The following is a 17,411-nucleotide window of genomic DNA, read 5'->3' on the forward strand; positions in this document are numbered from 1 at the left end:
CAGGCTGAGGTAGGCAGCAAAGCCCTCGCAAACAATATTTTTGCAAAAATATACACAAAATTCAATAGCCGAGACGCAACTTGTCAGGTATTTCTTGCCGTCTTGGCAATTGGCGCCCAGCTGTAAACATCCACCTCCGAACAGATGGCTTTACACTCCGAAAGCCGCTTTCTGAAGTGGGCGAGAACCCTGCTAACAGAGTCACTGGAGTCCCAGGACCCGGCGGCAGGGAGCTGGGGGAGCCGCAGCCTCTCCAGGGGGGACTGCGAGGCTGCAGGGGGGGGAGGAAGCAGCTGTGGGGGTGGGGTCCCCCCTATATTTAAGGTCACTCCTCTCCCAGCTGGACCCCAGACCCGAGGCTCCCCAGGTGTCTGGCACTGCTGTGGTGACTTCACGATTCAAGCAGCTTTCCCAATGCCGTATTTACAAACCACCAACGGTAAAAGCAGTGTTTGCTACCGAGGAATTTCTTTGTTTACTTAGCTAGCATAATTTTTTTTTTCTTCTATTTATTTAGTCTCTCCCTGTTTATTTCGTACTGTGAATGAACAAACATCTACTCTGCCTGGATAATGAATTGTGAGGAAGAATTCCCTGGGGCAGAGCTTGTGCTAAGTAACTGTGGTCCAAATTCCCCGCCTGGCCCATGGCACACGCTGTCTAGACGAGTTCCCAGGTACGGCAGCTTGGATCCTGCTCGGATCTCTTCCACACATATGGTGCACACACACACACACAAAAATCACACAGTTGGGTTTTTCCCCCCGTTATAAGAAGCATCCAGGCTGGATAGATCCCAGTGCATCACCCCAGAGGGGCCCTGGGAAAGCCCTAGCATCCCAAGCACTTAACCCGTTCTCAAAACAAGAGAGATTAAATACAATCAAAACAAACTTCCCCCTGGGAAATTTTCCGTTGCAGAAAAAACCTTACGTAACTATTCCCAGCTATCTATTATGAATATTACTTTATGTCCAGCTCCACAGCAGTGCTATTCGCAGCCGCAGGTTTCTGCTACCTCCATTTGCCTGCACGTAGCAATTTCTCCCTGTCTGGAGGCAACGGCTGTGCAATATGAATTCTAGTTTGGTGGGATGTTCCAGTTTAATTCTACTGAAATGACACACAGAGCTAAGCCTGAAACACAAATGGTAAAGCTATTTAAACCTTGATTTGTCAGGGAAGATGCCAAACTGTCTGTGTGCAGTTGGCAGTCCATAAAAATCACAACATCAGAGGAGAGCTTGATTAATACGCTGCTGAACCTCCTGGACAGGAAAATATGCAATGGTAAAAGTTACTCTGGGCACAAAATCGTTTGCAAAGGAGGGAGAAAAAAAAAGCTTTTTAGACCTGCTTTCCTCCCTGTTGTGCGAAAAAGGGAGGCACAGCCAAGAGAAGAGTGGTGCATCCATCTCCTGCACACCATCCATCTCTCGTGCACCATCTATCTCCACACACCACCCACTCGGACCCCCCACATTCCCTGGGGATTAAACAAGGGATATTGCTTGCACCCGCACAGCTTCATGCTTTGTGGTGAAAATAAAAAATTACCAAGGGGGAAATTGTGTCAATTCAGACAGAGTGGGAGAAAAAATCCACCCACATGATGGACTCCGCATAGGGAAGGTGCCCTGGCAGCATCACCCAGCCAGCCCCTGCAGAGCTCAGTGGTTTTGCTGAAGGTGCTTAAGGAAAGGCAGGCGAAGTTTTACACTGAGTCCAAAATATGGGGTTTCCTTCTTAAAGGAAAGCAGTCTAATAGCCTCTCTTAGCTCAAGCTTTGAGGGGATTCAAAACTTTCAGAAAAGGGAAATACAAATTTGACCTGAAATTTGGTGGAGGCTCGAGACTGTCATGGCACAAGTCCCACCAGTTCCTCCCCACTGCTTGCCTCCACGCCAGCTTCCAACACTCCCTCCAGACCAGCAGCATTGAAAGGGTAAGACCAGCCCTCACATCACTTTATTGGGAATTATTGCTCCTCGATGCAGGTTAGGAACTGAATATTTTGGTCATTTCTCCAGAACAGTCCACTACAGAAAATAAGCATGTTACCCACTCCAAGACACAACTAGGTTAGTATAACAAGCCTTCATGCTTTTGCAAAATACCTCCTTCAAGCAGCTCAAATGCCTTTCCAAACCAGAAATGCCACTGGGCAGCAAAATCTGATCCTCAGCTCCCCATTCACCTGACTCCAAGAGCACTCAGTGCTGGCATTTTCTAGACAGCCCTCTCTAAAAAAGGGAAGGATGAGCCATTTTTAGACTCTGGAGACAGATTTAACACATTCCAGGCACCTGAAGAGCGCTCTGCTTTGCTGTCCATGCTCTGGTAAGGCCATTACTGGCTGAGCGCTCCTGCAGAGGATGAGTGCTGCGGTCCCCTGCCTTGCCGATGCTGATGCCCAGCAGCCAGGACCCAGCCATGTCACAGGATATTGCCTCTGCTGTAATGTTTGCAGACTGATAGCAGATCCCTGCTGCCCTGTGGTTCAGCACCCACATTAAGCATCCTCTGACGGAGGGTTCACTCCCAGCAGGGTGGCTGGCAGCAGCTGCCCTGCAATGAAGCACGTGGAGAGGGCTTTGGCTCTTGCAAGAGCATCCCGGTGTGCTTCACATCCCCAGCACACGCTCTCCCACAAGGCAAGCTGCTCTGCTCTTCCCTCCCCATTGCCAGTATGACAGAGCAGATACCTTCGCGTACAGGATCATGTAGGTTGGCAAAGAACTTTGAGGTCATCGAGTCCAACCATTAACATGGTCCTTTAAGGCTTTTAAAATGCCCCCCCTCTTTGCTTTCCATTTTTGAGTCTGCTTGCATACCCATTCAGTTTGTCAAACATCAAAGCTTTCCTACTCCCCAAGTTTCAAGCACAGAGGTGTGAATTCAGCTGCGTTTAGTGCCCCTTTGGCCACCATCTCCAAAGCCGATGGACATTGCCAGGAACCACGTTGAGCCTCCAGTTTCCAAAAGATTCTCTTGCACATTGCAGTCTCACAAGCTCTGCCCATGTATTGAGAACGCCGATGTTTAACAATGATTTAAAAAAAATGCTTTTAAGCGATTTTTACAAAGTGCTTAAAAAAACCAACCAAGCCTCCCTGGCTGTGGCTGCTGTGATAGGAGAAGGGATGCACGCTGACCTTGGACATGACAGCCCAGCCATGGCCATGCCGTGCAGACTGGCACCTGGCTAGGTGTCAGGGATAGCTGAGCAAGGCAAACAAAAAGCATCATCCTCAAGGCATCGTCTCTCTCAGTCTGCACTGCTTTAAGTTTCATACTAGAGTCAGTGCAAAATTTCCTGCTTCTGCTAAAGAAGAATTTGAAAGTTGTTTTTTTTAAGTAAAGATCAGCCAAAGGAAGGTGCTTTCTTTGTTAATGAATTCAGGTTTTGCTTCAAAGCTGAGTGCCAGCACATTCTCAGATTTATTTATTTTTTTTTTTCTGGAAGAAAAAGTTGAAGACATTATAACGAAAGCCAGTTCTTCACAGAGAACGCTGACCCTACTTTTTACCCTTCCCTGGCTGCCTGTGCTGGCCGGAGCACTGGCAGCTCTGCCATGCAGCATTGTCTGCAGAGCAGGAAACGCCATCTGAAGGCATCCTGCTAAAGGAACCAAGAGAAATGGAAAAAAAAAGGAAAATGTGAAAGCATTTAGGGCCACAGCTGTCAGACCAGCTCTCACCAAAACACATTCTCAATGTCTAAGTAAATACCTCACAGATTCTGGAGATCCACACAAGAAATATTTCAGGCTAAGGAACTTATTACCTCAACGAGCAGGTGGTTTCTTTTCCTCTCTCCAGTCCATAAAACCCACCCAGAGATGTCCCAGGGACAAGATTGCTTTGAAACCACACTAGCACCACAGCGGCTCGCTCCTGTTTCTGGCTGGGAATTCACTGAAGGTTTAACTCCACTGCTAGCTTAAAATCATATAACAGCATTGTTAAACTTTCTCCTTGTCTATTTCTTGGATTTTGGCTCCCTCCATGGCTTTTGCCATGGAACGGGATGGAGGAAGAGCCACCCCTTCGCTGTAGCAGCTTCAGGGGAGAAATCTACCAGCCGCAGGCGTCTGTACTCATACTCCCTATTTTTTCCCCCTAGTTCAAGCTTCCAAACTACAGTTCTCTCTGGCTTCTCACACCTCTTCCCACATGTTATTTTAATATTATTATTATTTCCCAAGTCACGGCACATGCAGAAGCCCTGCCTACAATGGCTAGCGTGGCTTACAAATGCCTCGCTGCCTGGTGGTCCCGTAGCTGCTCTCCACTTGCCCGTTTTGGGGAGCAGACCCCGGGACCACCCCCAGCTGGTGCTGCCAAGGCTAGGCAGAGGGGTGGTTAAGCAACTATTTCAGCAAGTGATGAGTCAGTGTCACAGAAATGCCAGCTTCGAGGGAAGGATGCAGCATCAGCAAGAAACCTGCCTTGGCTTGTAACAGGAAAAAGATGTTTTGCTGCCCAAACCGGCCCAGGGCCTGGGACAGATTAGGAACAGAGAAAACTCCCTGCCAGCATGCACCAGGGATGTGCCAGCGGCTGCAGTGGGCTGGCACCCACTCGGGAGGACAGAGCAGGGATTAGTTAATCCCCAGGGCTGCCTGCCTTCCTGGCCATTCACTGGTTTTAAACCAAATTCCAGCATCTCCTCCAACAGGCTGAGCTGTGCATCACCCTCAGCCTGCATCACTCAACCTCTTCCTGCAGCCAGGACCTCCCTGGGCAGCTGAGTCCTGCTGCTGCTGGTCCTTTTCAAGCCTGTCCCAAAGCAGGGACATCCCCTGACCCGGTCCAGGGATGTTACAGGGGGACCTGGCCTCCAAGCAGCCCGGGCAGAGAGTGCAGCCACCTGTAATGCTCTTCGCCACTGATAAAATCCTTTTCTAAAGAGATTCATGCATCAGAATGAAATAAAGTGAAGAAAACAGGCTATTTTGTATTTTGCTAGTTATGAGAAATGAGAAGTTATTCCATCCATGGAAGATATTTATACCAAATGCAGCACTGTAATAAATAAGCACCTTTGTAAACCAAATAAATCTGTCAAGAAGCAGGTTCTAAGATCTTTAAGATCTTTCAGTGTACAAGCGATTTTTCCTATACCATCTGCATGCCATATTTGTGTTGGAGTCAAGTATTATGTATAAAGGCACCTCTTCCAGTGTCAGGATGCTGTTGGGATGGAATAAAACCTGGTGTGAAGCTCAGCTGAGCACCACACACTGCTCGTCCCATGTGGGTTGACATTGGTGTCTCATATGAAAATGACTCTGGTTTCAGATCAAAAAGGCAGCTTTATAATTTAACAGCTACTTCAGCAAATCTCATTTTCCAGAGCCTTCAAAACCCAAGGAGTCAGCACCCGCTTCCACTTCTGTCAGTGCTCCCGTTGCAAAGTGGCACCGACTGCTTACGGCTCATCCCAGCTCTCTCCCTTCCACTGCAGCTGCTTCTTGGGAAAACGCTGCATTTTTCTTAAGCTCTCAACATCTTTTGGTAGTTACAGATTTTAAAAAGCTTAAAATAATCTTATAAACCTGGAGTTTAATTATTCCCACGTCGTTCGCTTTTAAAACCAGCCTTTTCCAGCGGGATGGGCTGACGCACACCAGGGAGGGCTCCACGGGAGGGACCCTCGGCTCAGCCGCCAAGCTCAGCTGAACGTGAGAATTCACAAGTATCCTTTTTGCTTCCTTTTTAATGAAGCACGTAATAAGGAAAGACAAGTTTCAACGGCCCACAAGCACTACCCATATTAAAGCAGACTTTCTCCTGCTCCTCCACGGCTGCCACCAGCGTTGCAGCACATCTACTCTGCTCCCTCCTACCACCCAGCCGGCAGAAGCAGTCCCACTCCTGACTCGAGGAAGCTATATTTAACATTTTAGGAAAAAAAAAACCCTAACAACAAACAATTTTGCAAACTGTAACTGGAAAAATATGTCATTTTTCAGATATTTTCCTCCAGGCCAGACTGCTGGGAAAACATGTGTTTCATTAGATGCAGTAAGTCGTGCAGGTGGTCAGGGCGAGGGAAACCAGCCCCGTGGCAAATGTGCTTGTTTATTGTTTGAGGAAGGGGAAAAAAAGCCTCACATGATGTCATGAAACCTCCGGACACTGCAGTCCCCTGCTCTAGAAACAAGGATGGACTTGCCAAACCCTTTAAAGGTGCTTTTCCCCCCCAGCTCCATCAGAACTGTATCAGGAATGTTAGACAGATACTGGCTGGAGACTGCAGGGAATCAAGGAGCCTGGCTGCAAGCTTAGCCTAACTTTGTAAATCACAGCTTACCTGGGAAACCTGCAGCCCCAAGGGAGCCGGTCCTCGTAGGTCAGTTCTGTATTAGAAACACAGCAAGAGCTGGTTCCTGCGCCAAAGGCTGAACAGCCTTCACCCACCAGCATCCCCACGACAGAGGGAGCCGAGGCAACATCCTGCAGCCCCTGCACAGCAAGCCAGGGAGGGCTGCAGCCAGGGACCTTTCCTCCAGCAACCACCTTTCACTGGGACCAGTCAGGTCCTTGCTGGAGACTGTACTGTGCACCCACCAGCTCTAGGCTCCACCAGACCTCAGAGACAGAGGGTGCCCAGGCAGGGGCTGCAGTGACATTTCACCCTGTTCCACAGTGATCCCAGCACAGAACAACCCGGCAGCAGCACCTGGACCACACCGAAATGGCACAGCTGTTATCCATCAGATGCTGCTGATACCTGAGCATCCTAGATCCAGACCCAGTCTGGATCTCTCCAGTCCAGAAACCCTGCTATAACCATCACTACAGGACCTTTCAACTGTAAAATTACTACTTCAACTTTTTTTTTCCATACTCCTATCACATAAAAAAAAAATAAAAATCTTCGTTTATGTAGCCAAGTCTCTATTACTTCTAAGTATGATGTATTGTTAATACATTTATGGAGGCAAAGCCATTCCTTTCATTTAGTGTTATAGCCCATGTTATGCTACCTACTCACACCTGAAAACCATTTAGGGGAGCTCTAAATTATTGTTCTGCTGCTGTGCTCGCCTAGGTCTGTTAGAAAAATCAAACCAGAGCGGGTGGATTGGTTTCTCCTCTGCAGCACTTGGCAGCCTGTCCCAGGCCCCCATTTCAGCTGCTGGGATTTACAGAAGAAGAATCTTTTTACAGTATTTTTCACTTCACACACATGCACACAGCCCCTTTTCGTCACCTTTTGAAGTGTTAAGCGGGTCCGGACCAAACGCCAATGCCTTTGATCCAGCCCCACAGTTACCCGGGCTGTTTTGCAGCCAGACCCCTGCATCCACCACCAGGCTGGGCAAATATAAAGCAAAACTGGAACACCCTATAAAGAAATTTTGCAGATATTTCTGGCATTTTGGGGGCTGCTCTAGACACTCCAGCATCAAAAGTGAACCTGCCATAGCCTAGCAGCAGGGGTTTCTCATGCTTGAGGTGCTTTGATTTCTCATGCAAAGCTCATCTAGCTCAAGGCTGGGGAAGGATATGCCAAGGTGACAGTGGTCAGCACTTCAGAGAACCAGCCTTTGCTTGATCCCCCCCTGCAAAGGATGGCACAGGTTTGAAAATAAAAGTCCATTTTTCATTCCTGAGAATGAAATCCACTCTTTGTGCGGGGCAGGCAGACTGAGCCCTACACCTCCTTCTACTTTACTGCACCACGGGGGAGGACAAAGCTGTTTAAGATTCAAGATTCACATCCCCAGGCCAGGACCCTCAGCAGCTACAGGGACAACCACCCAGTTACCAGCACAGCTGGCCCCAAAGCACTTGAGGAGGTCCCCGAGCCCCAAATTTCCATGTTTTGTCATTTCAGCTCCCTCCGCTCTCTTCCTCCTACATGCATGCACGTTCACAGACAGATACAAACAACATTGCTATTAAAGCTCCCAAGTTTATTCGCAGAAAAGCACGTAATATGTAAAAAATGAGCGTGCTGGGCCCCCCTGCTGCCTGCAGGCAGCTCTCCCCTGCCTGCTCCTCCACAGCGGACACCGCACCGGCTGGCTCTTGCTCACTGGAAGGGAAATCATGGGAAGTCACCCTGTACCAGCAGCTGGGTAGCACACATTGTCGTCCCACCCCAAAGCCCTCTGGAGATGATCCCAGCTAAAAGAAGGGGGATATCCCACCTCCTGGGGCTGCTCAGTGTCCCCAGCCCCACACTGTGCCCAGCCACGGAGCAAGCATGTGGCCACGGCGTGTAACGGCACGTCCCGTTTGGGGTGCAGCAGCCCCTGCCGAAGCTTGCATGCTTATGGGCACCGCAGGGGCACACATGCCAGCCAGGGTGGCACTGGGTGTTTTGCTCAGCAGGTAGCATTTGAGCTGGGAAAACAGAGGTATATGCTAATTCAGAGCAAGTCAAGAAAAGAGATTAAGGCATGTCTTTCTACATAAGAGGGACTTCCTATTTGAGAGGTGAAACGGGCATTTCCAGCAAGCAGCTGAGATGTTTGACAGCAGAGGGGTTGTGTTGACCTGGCTTCATCAGAGGGGGAATAAAGAGCTCCCTTCCAGCCTGCACAGAGCCAGAGAGGAGCCTGCATGGACACTCAGGGCTCCTTTCACTCACACAGGGGTACATTTACATGGCACATCAGGAACAAGCCCACAGCCATGCGGCTTCATGCCCGCATAAGCAGCATCCTCCAGAGCTGAGCCCCAGAGCAAGAGCTAGCGGCTTGCACCAGCCTTCTCCCACACCCCTTAGAGCAGCAGGACCATGAAGCGTTGCTCAGAGGAGAAGCCACCTCTGCAGAGCCCATCAGCAGAGCCATGCAGACAACCAACACCAGGGCCAGACTGGACCTCCAGAAGCCCAGCAGTAAAGTGCTCTGAGCCACCTGGCACCTCTGGGTGCTGCAGCAGTAGGGTCCAGCAGGCTAGAGACAGAGCTGAGCTTTGCTGACATCCACAGACCAACGAGGAAAGCACCTCCCATGCTCAAGCAACCCCAGTACTCACCCCAGGCAGGGCCAATTCACTCACTGTCACAGCCACATGAGTCACCTCTCCTGGAAGATGCACACAGCAGCAGGTGCCACCAATGGGACAAGTCTCAGGAGCAGACGGAGGTTCACTACGCACCATCCACAGCCAGAGCAAGGGCAGGTTCCTCCAGCACAACCTCACGCCATCCTTCACGCAGAGGCACAGAGCCAACCTGGGAAGATGCTTACTCTGGGTGCAAAGCTGGGCAGAAAGGCTTTGGTGTCCCTGCAGGACAGACTCCCACACCAAGGAACCTGCAGGACACCACAGCTCCTCGCAGCACCAACAAAATACTTCCCTTGGTCCAGCTCCAACCCTTTTAAGCAAATGCTGCTCATTAGCACTTGCAGCCTAATGAGTTCATTTATCTTGGAACTCACAGCTGACAGCCCACTCCTGCTGCAGCCCCGAAACGGAGCAGCAAGGTGCTGGGGTGCTCAGGAGGGACATGGGGGACAGAGGGAGGTGAGGCAGCCCAGGGTGCCGGGGGGAAGGACCCTGCCTGGTGTATCCCCTGGGAGAGGGCAGGATTTGGGGTCAGCTGTGGCTCCGGCAGCTGCTGCACTGGATCAGACCCAGGTGGCTCCAGCCCAGCCGGGGCCGAGCACACGGATGGCCAGAGCTCGTGACATGCACCCACGCTTTGGCAAAGCTGACCGAAACCTCCCTGTTTGAGCTCACCGATGGGCTTTCTCCTACCAGCAACCACAGAAAATGATGAAAATAAGCAGGGAAGGAGAATCAGACAAAACTGGTATGAAGCAGCAGGGAGAGACCTTTTCGCAGCAGTAGTTGGCCAAGGTGCACTGCACACGGCTGTGCTTCCAGCGTGAGTCATCCCGCGGAAGCGGGCTCCATCGCCAGCCCCAAACCCACGTTTCCAACAGGACCCTGCTGACATTTGCCAAAAAATTAACCCGGAGCTGTGTGAAACGTGTGCAGCATGTGTGGGTGGGCCGGGAGCGCTTCTGGCACCGTAGGAGGGTCAAACAGCCTCTTAAAAACTGCCAGGAGAGGCAAGAGCTGATGCACTTTCTCCATGTGTTATGCACAAAGGGTCGCTTTCCCTCGCTCCCTGGCTCGGCCACGGAGCTGCAGGCAGTAGGACCAAACATCACCCCTCCTAGGCAGAAAAAGCCTGTATTTAAATGGGCGTTTAGAAAAATAAACGTCACTGCTAGCAATGATGCTCAGAAATTTTTATTCTGGGGGTGTGACGTACTGTCCGGCCAACACGGCCAGGGTGCTGCAGAAACCCTGTGCCTGCCTGCGGTCGGTGCTTGGAAAGTAGCAGCTTCCATGCTCTGTCTGGGTAAACTGAGGCACGGGAGCGCAGGTGGCCAAGCAGCCCAGTGGCCTCCATCGCCGTGAGTCTTGGGGCCAGCGATTACCACGTGTAAAATACAACTGAGCTCTGGCAGAGCTGGTGAAGCTGCCAGTCACTGGAACTGCGCCCCACTGGGCCCAGCTCCTCGGTCATGCTTTGTGGCTTTCCTAGGCAGCGCTTTGTTTGCTTTTATTTATTTTGCTTCAAAATATTTGTAAAACGATTGGGGAATGTAAATAGTTCCATAGCCACTGTGCCAGGCACATGGCTCCGGTCGGTGTCACGGTGCATTGCTGCCGGGCTCTGCCTGGTGTGCGCTGTGCATTGTGTGCTGTCCTGTCCCATCCCGTCACAGCCATGTGGCCATGCTGGCATGCTGTTGGGGTGCTTGTCCCCTGCGAAGGCTGAGCACCCCATCCGGTTAACACACGGGCAGTTAGCCTTGGTGCTGCAAGCCCTGGCCTCCCGCGCTAAAAGGGGTGTCAGGGGAGAGCACTATGCATTTGGCTAAAATACACAATTATTTCATGGCTCTGGTGGGAATGGCAGCGGCTTTGTGCACCTTCTCTCACGCCCGGTCCCGCACAGAGTCGTTGCTGTTGGGTTTGGCACCGCCAGCTCAGCACCGTGCTGCGGCTGGCACCGGCACAGGCTGGGGCTGACGTGCTGTGCCTGGGCCCGGGTGGGATTCCTGCTGGCCGAGGTGGGGGGCACCGCGGGGAGACCCCGGCAGGGGGGATGCAGCAAGCCCTCCCCAGGGTACCGGGGGCAGAGGGGAGCCGGGGGCCTGGCGGTGCGCCGCTGGCTGGGCCCCCCGCCGCACCGGGGCAGGATGCGGCCGCTGCGCAGGGACGCGGTCGGCGCTAGGGGGCAAGCGCGGCCGGCGCTGCTGGTGCTGCTGGTGCCGCACGTCCTGGCGCTGCTGCCCCTGCTGCCCGTGCTGCCGGTACTGCCGGTGCCGCCCGTGCCGCCCGTGCCTCCCGTGCCGCCCGTGCTACCCGTGCTCCCGGTACTGCCCGTGCTCCCGGTACTGCCCGTGCCGCCGGTGCCGCCCGTGCTCCCGGTGCCGCCCGTGCTCCCGGTACTGCCCGTGCTCCCGGTACTGCCCGTGCCGCCGGTGCCGCCCGTGCCGCCGGTGCCGCCCGTGCTCCCGGTACTGCCCGTGCTCCCGGTACTGCCCGTGCTCCCGGTGCCGCCCGTGCTCCCGGTACTGCCCGTGCCGCCGGTGCCGCCCGTGCCGCCGGTGCCGCCGGTGCCGCCGGTACTGCCCGTGCTCCCGGTACTGCCCGTGCTCCCGGTACTGCCCGTGCCGCCGGTGCCGCCGGTGCCGCCCGTGCTCCCGGTACTGCCCGTGCCGCCGGTACTGCCCGTGCTCCCGGTACTGCCCGTGCCGCCGGTGCCGCCCGTGCTCCCGGTGCCGCCCGTGCTCCCGGTACTGCCCGTGCCGCCGGTACTGCCCGTGCTCCCGGTACTGCCCGTGCCGCCGGTGCTGCCCGTGCCGCCGGTGCCGCCCGTGCTCCCGGTACTGCCCGTGCCGCCGGTACTGCCCGTGCTCCCGGTGCCGCCCGTGCTCCCGGTACTGCCCGTGCCGCCGGTGCCGCCCGTGCCGCCGGTACTGCCCGTGCTCCCGGTACTGCCCGTGCCGCTGGTGCGACGGGCTCAGCCCTAAAACGCTGCAGTGTGTCTTGGGATCAGCACCCTCAAATGTTGGGGTGCATCCCGGGCTCAGCCCCCCAAAATGCTGGGGTACATCCTGGGCTCACTCCCCACCCCCGAGCCCCAAATGCAATGGTGTGCCTTGGGTTTAGCCCCCCAGACGCTGCGGTGCACCCTGGGCTCAGCTCCTCAAAATGCTGGGGTGCACCCTGGCCTCAGCCCCCCAGAACGGTGCAGTGTGCCTTTGGTTCAGCCCCTCAAAATGCTGCTGTGCATCCTGGGCTCAGCCCCACAAACACTGCAGTGCACCCTGCACTTGGCCTCCCAAAAGGCTGCAATGGATCCCGGGCTCAGCCACCCCAAAATGCAATGGTATGCCTTGGGATCTCCCCCCTCCAAATGCCGTGCTGCACCCTGGGTTTCAGCCCCCCCAAAATGCTGCGCTGTGCCTCAGATTGAACCATTGAAAGACATTGCTGTGCATCTTGGACTGAGGCCTCCAAAACGCTGCAGTGCCCCTGGCTTAGCCCCCCCAAAAAGCTGTGGCACCCCAGCTTCAGCCCCCTAAAAATGCTGCAGTGCACCCTGAGCCCCCTGCCTGAAGGGTGCTGCAGAGCCCCAGGCTGGGAACCCAGAAATGCTATGGCGTGCTTCAGGCTCAGCCCCCTGAAAGTGCTGCAGTGCCCCAGGCTTGGACCCCAAAAATGCAGCGCTGTGCCCAGGCTCAGCACCCAAACTGAAGGGCCATAGGAAGGCCACAAGACCCACTTGGAGAAGTGTTTGACTTGGGGCTCATTTCTCAGTACTTTTCTTTCCCAGCTTGTCCAGGCGAACCAGGAGGGAATGGCGGACAGGGGCTGGGGGGCACAAAGGCTGGGGGTACTGGGAGGAGTGAGGAGTTTCTCTGGGCTCCCATCAGCTGCTGCTTCCCCAGGCCCTTTCCCAAGGACTGTGTGGGGTCTTCCAGCTGGGGAGCAGATCCCATTACTGGTGATGTGATCATTGTGGGGATCCTTGGCAGGTTGCCCACATGGGTCAGTGGGAGTGACTGAGGGGACCTGGTCACTCTGTCCACCCTGACAGTGTCAAACCCCCCCCCCCTCACCACCACCACCCCTTGGTGGATGCTCAGGCTAAGAGGGGAAAAAGAGCAAGTGGGCCAGGCGTTTCAGGTTTGCCTTTAAAATGCATGTTGGAGGCAACTGCCAAACACATTCACCAAACAACAGACTCAGGCTATGGAAAACCCTTCTTAAATGGCCTGGGCTGGCTTCCCACAGCCCAGGATGCTTGCCAGGATGCTCTGCTTAAAATGGAGTCCCGTTTCCATGCCCTCCATGCTGCAAGGAGAGCTCCCAAGTCTGGCCACTTTCCGATCTGCCACCGTATCGTCCATGTTTCCAGATTCAGTGTATGCTTTTCCCCAGCTGGAGATGTGACTTAGAGCAGCCTTAAATCTGGACTCCATTTAAGTAGAAATCCGTATCAGGCATTTGCCTGTCTGAGCAGCAGCGGTTCAGCCAGGCAGACCCACGCTAATGAGGGTTAGGAAATTAGCTCCCTGTATGGTTCAGGGGGCTCAATTTGGGTACCCACTGGGAGACTTTGCACTGCACTCCCTTGTCCTTTCTGCCGCTCTTCCCCGTGTCCACCCAGCACCTCTCTCTATAGGTTACAATATTAAGACACTTGGAACCTCTTGAGATTAAGCCACAGCTCGTGGGGCCCATGGTACCCAAACACTGCTGGGCTGGGAACTCCTGTAGGAGATAGCTGAGAGGCTGAGGCTGAACCTTGGTGCATGGTTTTAACCCGATATTGTCCCTCTGGTCTCTTGTGCTTTAGCCGCCGGCACTGGAAGCGAGAGGAGCTTTGCAAGAGAAGTGCAGGGGGCTACCATAACACACAGCCCATGGTGGGAGCCACAGTTCGGAGCTGGAGGGTGGGGGAAGCATGTCGGGAGTGTGTTGGCTTTGTGGGACAGCAACGGAGAAGAGTCACCTGTGCAAGGAGGGCTTTCATCTCAGTCAGGCTGGTGGGAAAGCTGCTTTCCACAGGATTTTTGTAATCACCTTGAGTTTTCCCACTTATCACTCATTTAAATTTCTCCTGCCTGGGTTTAGGGTTAGAGCTGCTCTGGAATCCCACAGGTGTATCTTCATCAAGCTGAGAGCAACGGAAAAGCTCCAGCAGACCCCAGCTTCTCTTCTGCACCATCTGCTGCTCTTCCCTTTGGTTTCCCAACAAGAATTCTGTATGGGCAAAAAATAAGGAAGCTGGGAAGTATTTTCAAAAAGGAGGGCTAGGTCCTGGTTTGCATGAGGCACAGGACAGACCTTTTATAAAAAAATTAGTCTGGAAAGCAGTGAAAGCTTGGTTCACAGTGCTGCCTCTGATCCATGCCAGTCCTTCTGCACCTGCCAGGGCAAATCCACACGTCCCCAGGGAGCCCAGCCATGCTGGCTGGGGACCAGAAGCACCAGAAGCACCTCCGTAAAGAGGAGAAGAGGGGGAATGACATTGCTGTGCCTCACAAAGAAGATGGAGGCTTCACACCTCCTTTGGGCAGCAGCGTTTCACCCAAGCTCAGGAGCCAGCACCCATCTGTGGGTACCCAAATGAGCTGTCTGATTTCAGAGCTCCTTGTGGCACACGTTGGGTTAGGGAGGCTGAGTCAGAAAAGCTGCTTTTACCAAAAGCCCTCTCCTTTCAGAGGGTCAGAAAACCTCCCTGGGTGGGCAGCTCAAGGGGGAGCCACCGTCTCCTGTGCCGTGACAGAGCTATCAACATGGAGAGTGATGCTGCATGGGAAAAGATGCAAATCTGTCCATAAGCTGCATGTCCAAGAGGTCACTGGAAATATCCTTGCTGGGACACAAGCCATCAAAACCACAACGCGCCCAGCTCATGAAAAGATAGCGAATACTTTCAAAGGGCTTATTTTTAAAAGTAATTGTAAAGTCCTTTGCGCCCCCAGCCCAAGCCCTTGGATTAGCAGCGAGAGCCCGGCTGCCTCCTGAAAAGCCCTGGAAAAACCCACTGATCTCAGGGTGTTCTCCACCGCAGTTAGCCCAGAGTCCACAGATCACAGCCGTTACTGGTGTGCTGAGATGCAGGGGAAGGAAAGCCTGAAACCACACATATGCTCAGCATGGGGCATGGTGACAAGCACCGCAGGAGCCACCAGCTTGGTGACAGGTGCTGCTGCAAGCTGGTGGCTCTGCTGAGCTGGGGAAATGCCGGTGGGCACGAGCAGCCTCTTTGCAAGGTCAGGGATGGGGTGAAACAAGTTCAAAGGCGGAGACCAGCTCTGTGTTTCCAGTGAAATCTGGCTCCCCTGGACGTTGGTGCAATGTCCCTGCCAAGGGACAGGTTTTCTGTGCTAGCTGGCACTGGGTGAAGCCGAGTTCAGAAGGCTTCACTGGCTGCACACACCATCCCAACACCTGAATAATCACACTTCCCTTTGGGTAGAGTGGAAACATAAAAGAGCAGCGACAGCCCTACGTCTTGGCTACTCTGCAGTGAACTGGGGCTGCTTCAGACCTACCTCCAGACAGCAGCCCCGAGGGAGGACACACAGGCGGGTGGTTAACTCCAAGCACATCCCTACTTCTGCTGCCATCAGAAGCTCAGGCACGCATTGAATCACTCTCCCGTGGCCGGGGGACTTGAGGTCTTTGCTTGCAGTACGTGACCGTCCTTTCCTTGCTGTGCTGCCCGCCAGCAGGCAGCTCACCCCTCACTGCGGCAAGCCCTGCTGCAGGAGGCAGCCCTGCTGCGTGGGTGCCTCGCGTCGCACACCCAGTGCTTCAGTGCCGCAGCAGCCGCCGACCTCCACATATGGAAGGAGCACACCAGGCAGGGTCAAGCTCTGAGCACCCCAGGGGGTATATTTATGTATAAAATACATTGTATCTATCTCTTTATCTCCCCAAAACAGACCAACCCAAAATCTAAATGGCTCTTCACCGCAGTTCCCCTGCTTTGCTCCAGCCTCTGACACAATTGCTGTGTTTCTTTCTGTCATCTTCTGCAAAGCATTTCCGATCTGTTTGCATGCTATCAAATTAGCAGCTATGGCAAGAGCTGGCTATAAACAGGCGCTATGTAAACAATAAGCCACAAGAAGGGGCTGGATTTAACTTGCTGGTGTTGAGAAGCTCCCTCTTGTTTGGTTTTTCTTGGGAATAGCTTTTCCCACTCGTGAGAGGAGGGCTCTCCTCCCAGCCAGCTAGTAGAGGCTGCTGGCACCCTCGCTGGGGAGGTGAGCGAGGAAGGCTGTCCCTCCTCCTTGCTGGAGAAAACAGCAGTTTCCCACCAGGGTAAGAGACGGTAGGTGCCAGGAGAGTGGTTTGGGACCCTCCTATCCCACTTGGTGTGGAGGAGCCCCAGACCCCGGCACTGGCTCAGCCTAACCGAGCTGGGCTGCTTCCCCAAACCCACACTTCAACCACGGCTTCACCTTTGCCAGGGGTCATTGCTACCGGTCCTGGTGGTTGCCTGGGGATCGAGGACCAAGGGCACCGCTTTGGGGCGAGAAACTCGGCTCCAACCCTCCATCTCCTGTGCCGTTAGAAGTGATTTTCCACCGGGAGGAGCTGCCATGTCTCTTTGATTCCCTTCACATGTTGGAGCTCACTGCGTTTTCATTTGTGCACCACATTCAATTCATACTTGAAATGAGTAGAAATAGCTCCAAGTTCCCCTCCTAGCTCCCTGAGCAAGACGGGACCTTATCCAGGACTAATCTGAACCAGATGACTGCAGCAGAGGGGAAGAGCAAGGAGAGTCAGTAATAGAGAGATGTTTGTTCTTGCTAACAGTGTTTTTAAATGGAAACATCTTGCTTTCAAGCAGAAGGGCTTGAGTTTTCAGTGCGGTCCAAGCACCAGGTTCTACCAAGTATTGTTATTCCAGATGAACTTTCATCAAAGCAGATGAAAGCTTGTCCCTAGACTTCTCTATAAATTATCTGGTATGAAATCCAAACATTAATCTCCATATAATTCACAGCTGCAGTAACTCTGGGGATAATCCAGGACAATTTGCCATGCACAGACTGTATGTAGTATCTATGCTGTATTTATTTCAATGTAATTTTAGCCAGCACAAACAATGTGCTCAGCTTTGTCCACCCTACTGCCCCAGTCCAGCAACGGGCGCGTCTCTCAGAACTGTAACTCATTTTTGATGGGGCAAGGAGCCAGCTCAGTGGATCTTTCCTTAAGAATCAAGTATTTGCTAAGAGAGAATGACACGTCCCTCATTTCAGAGGGAATGGCATTGCTGAGAAAGAGTATGGACCTGGAAGACATGAAGACTTGTTCCACTGCCGCTGGGGCAGCTCATGGTCGTGGCAGCACAGGGACAATCACCTCTGACGGCAGCACTGGGGCCA

This window comes from Falco biarmicus, chromosome 7 (genome assembly GCF_023638135.1).
Source record: "Falco biarmicus isolate bFalBia1 chromosome 7, bFalBia1.pri, whole genome shotgun sequence".
In the NCBI taxonomy this organism is placed as follows: Eukaryota; Metazoa; Chordata; class Aves; order Falconiformes; family Falconidae; genus Falco; species Falco biarmicus.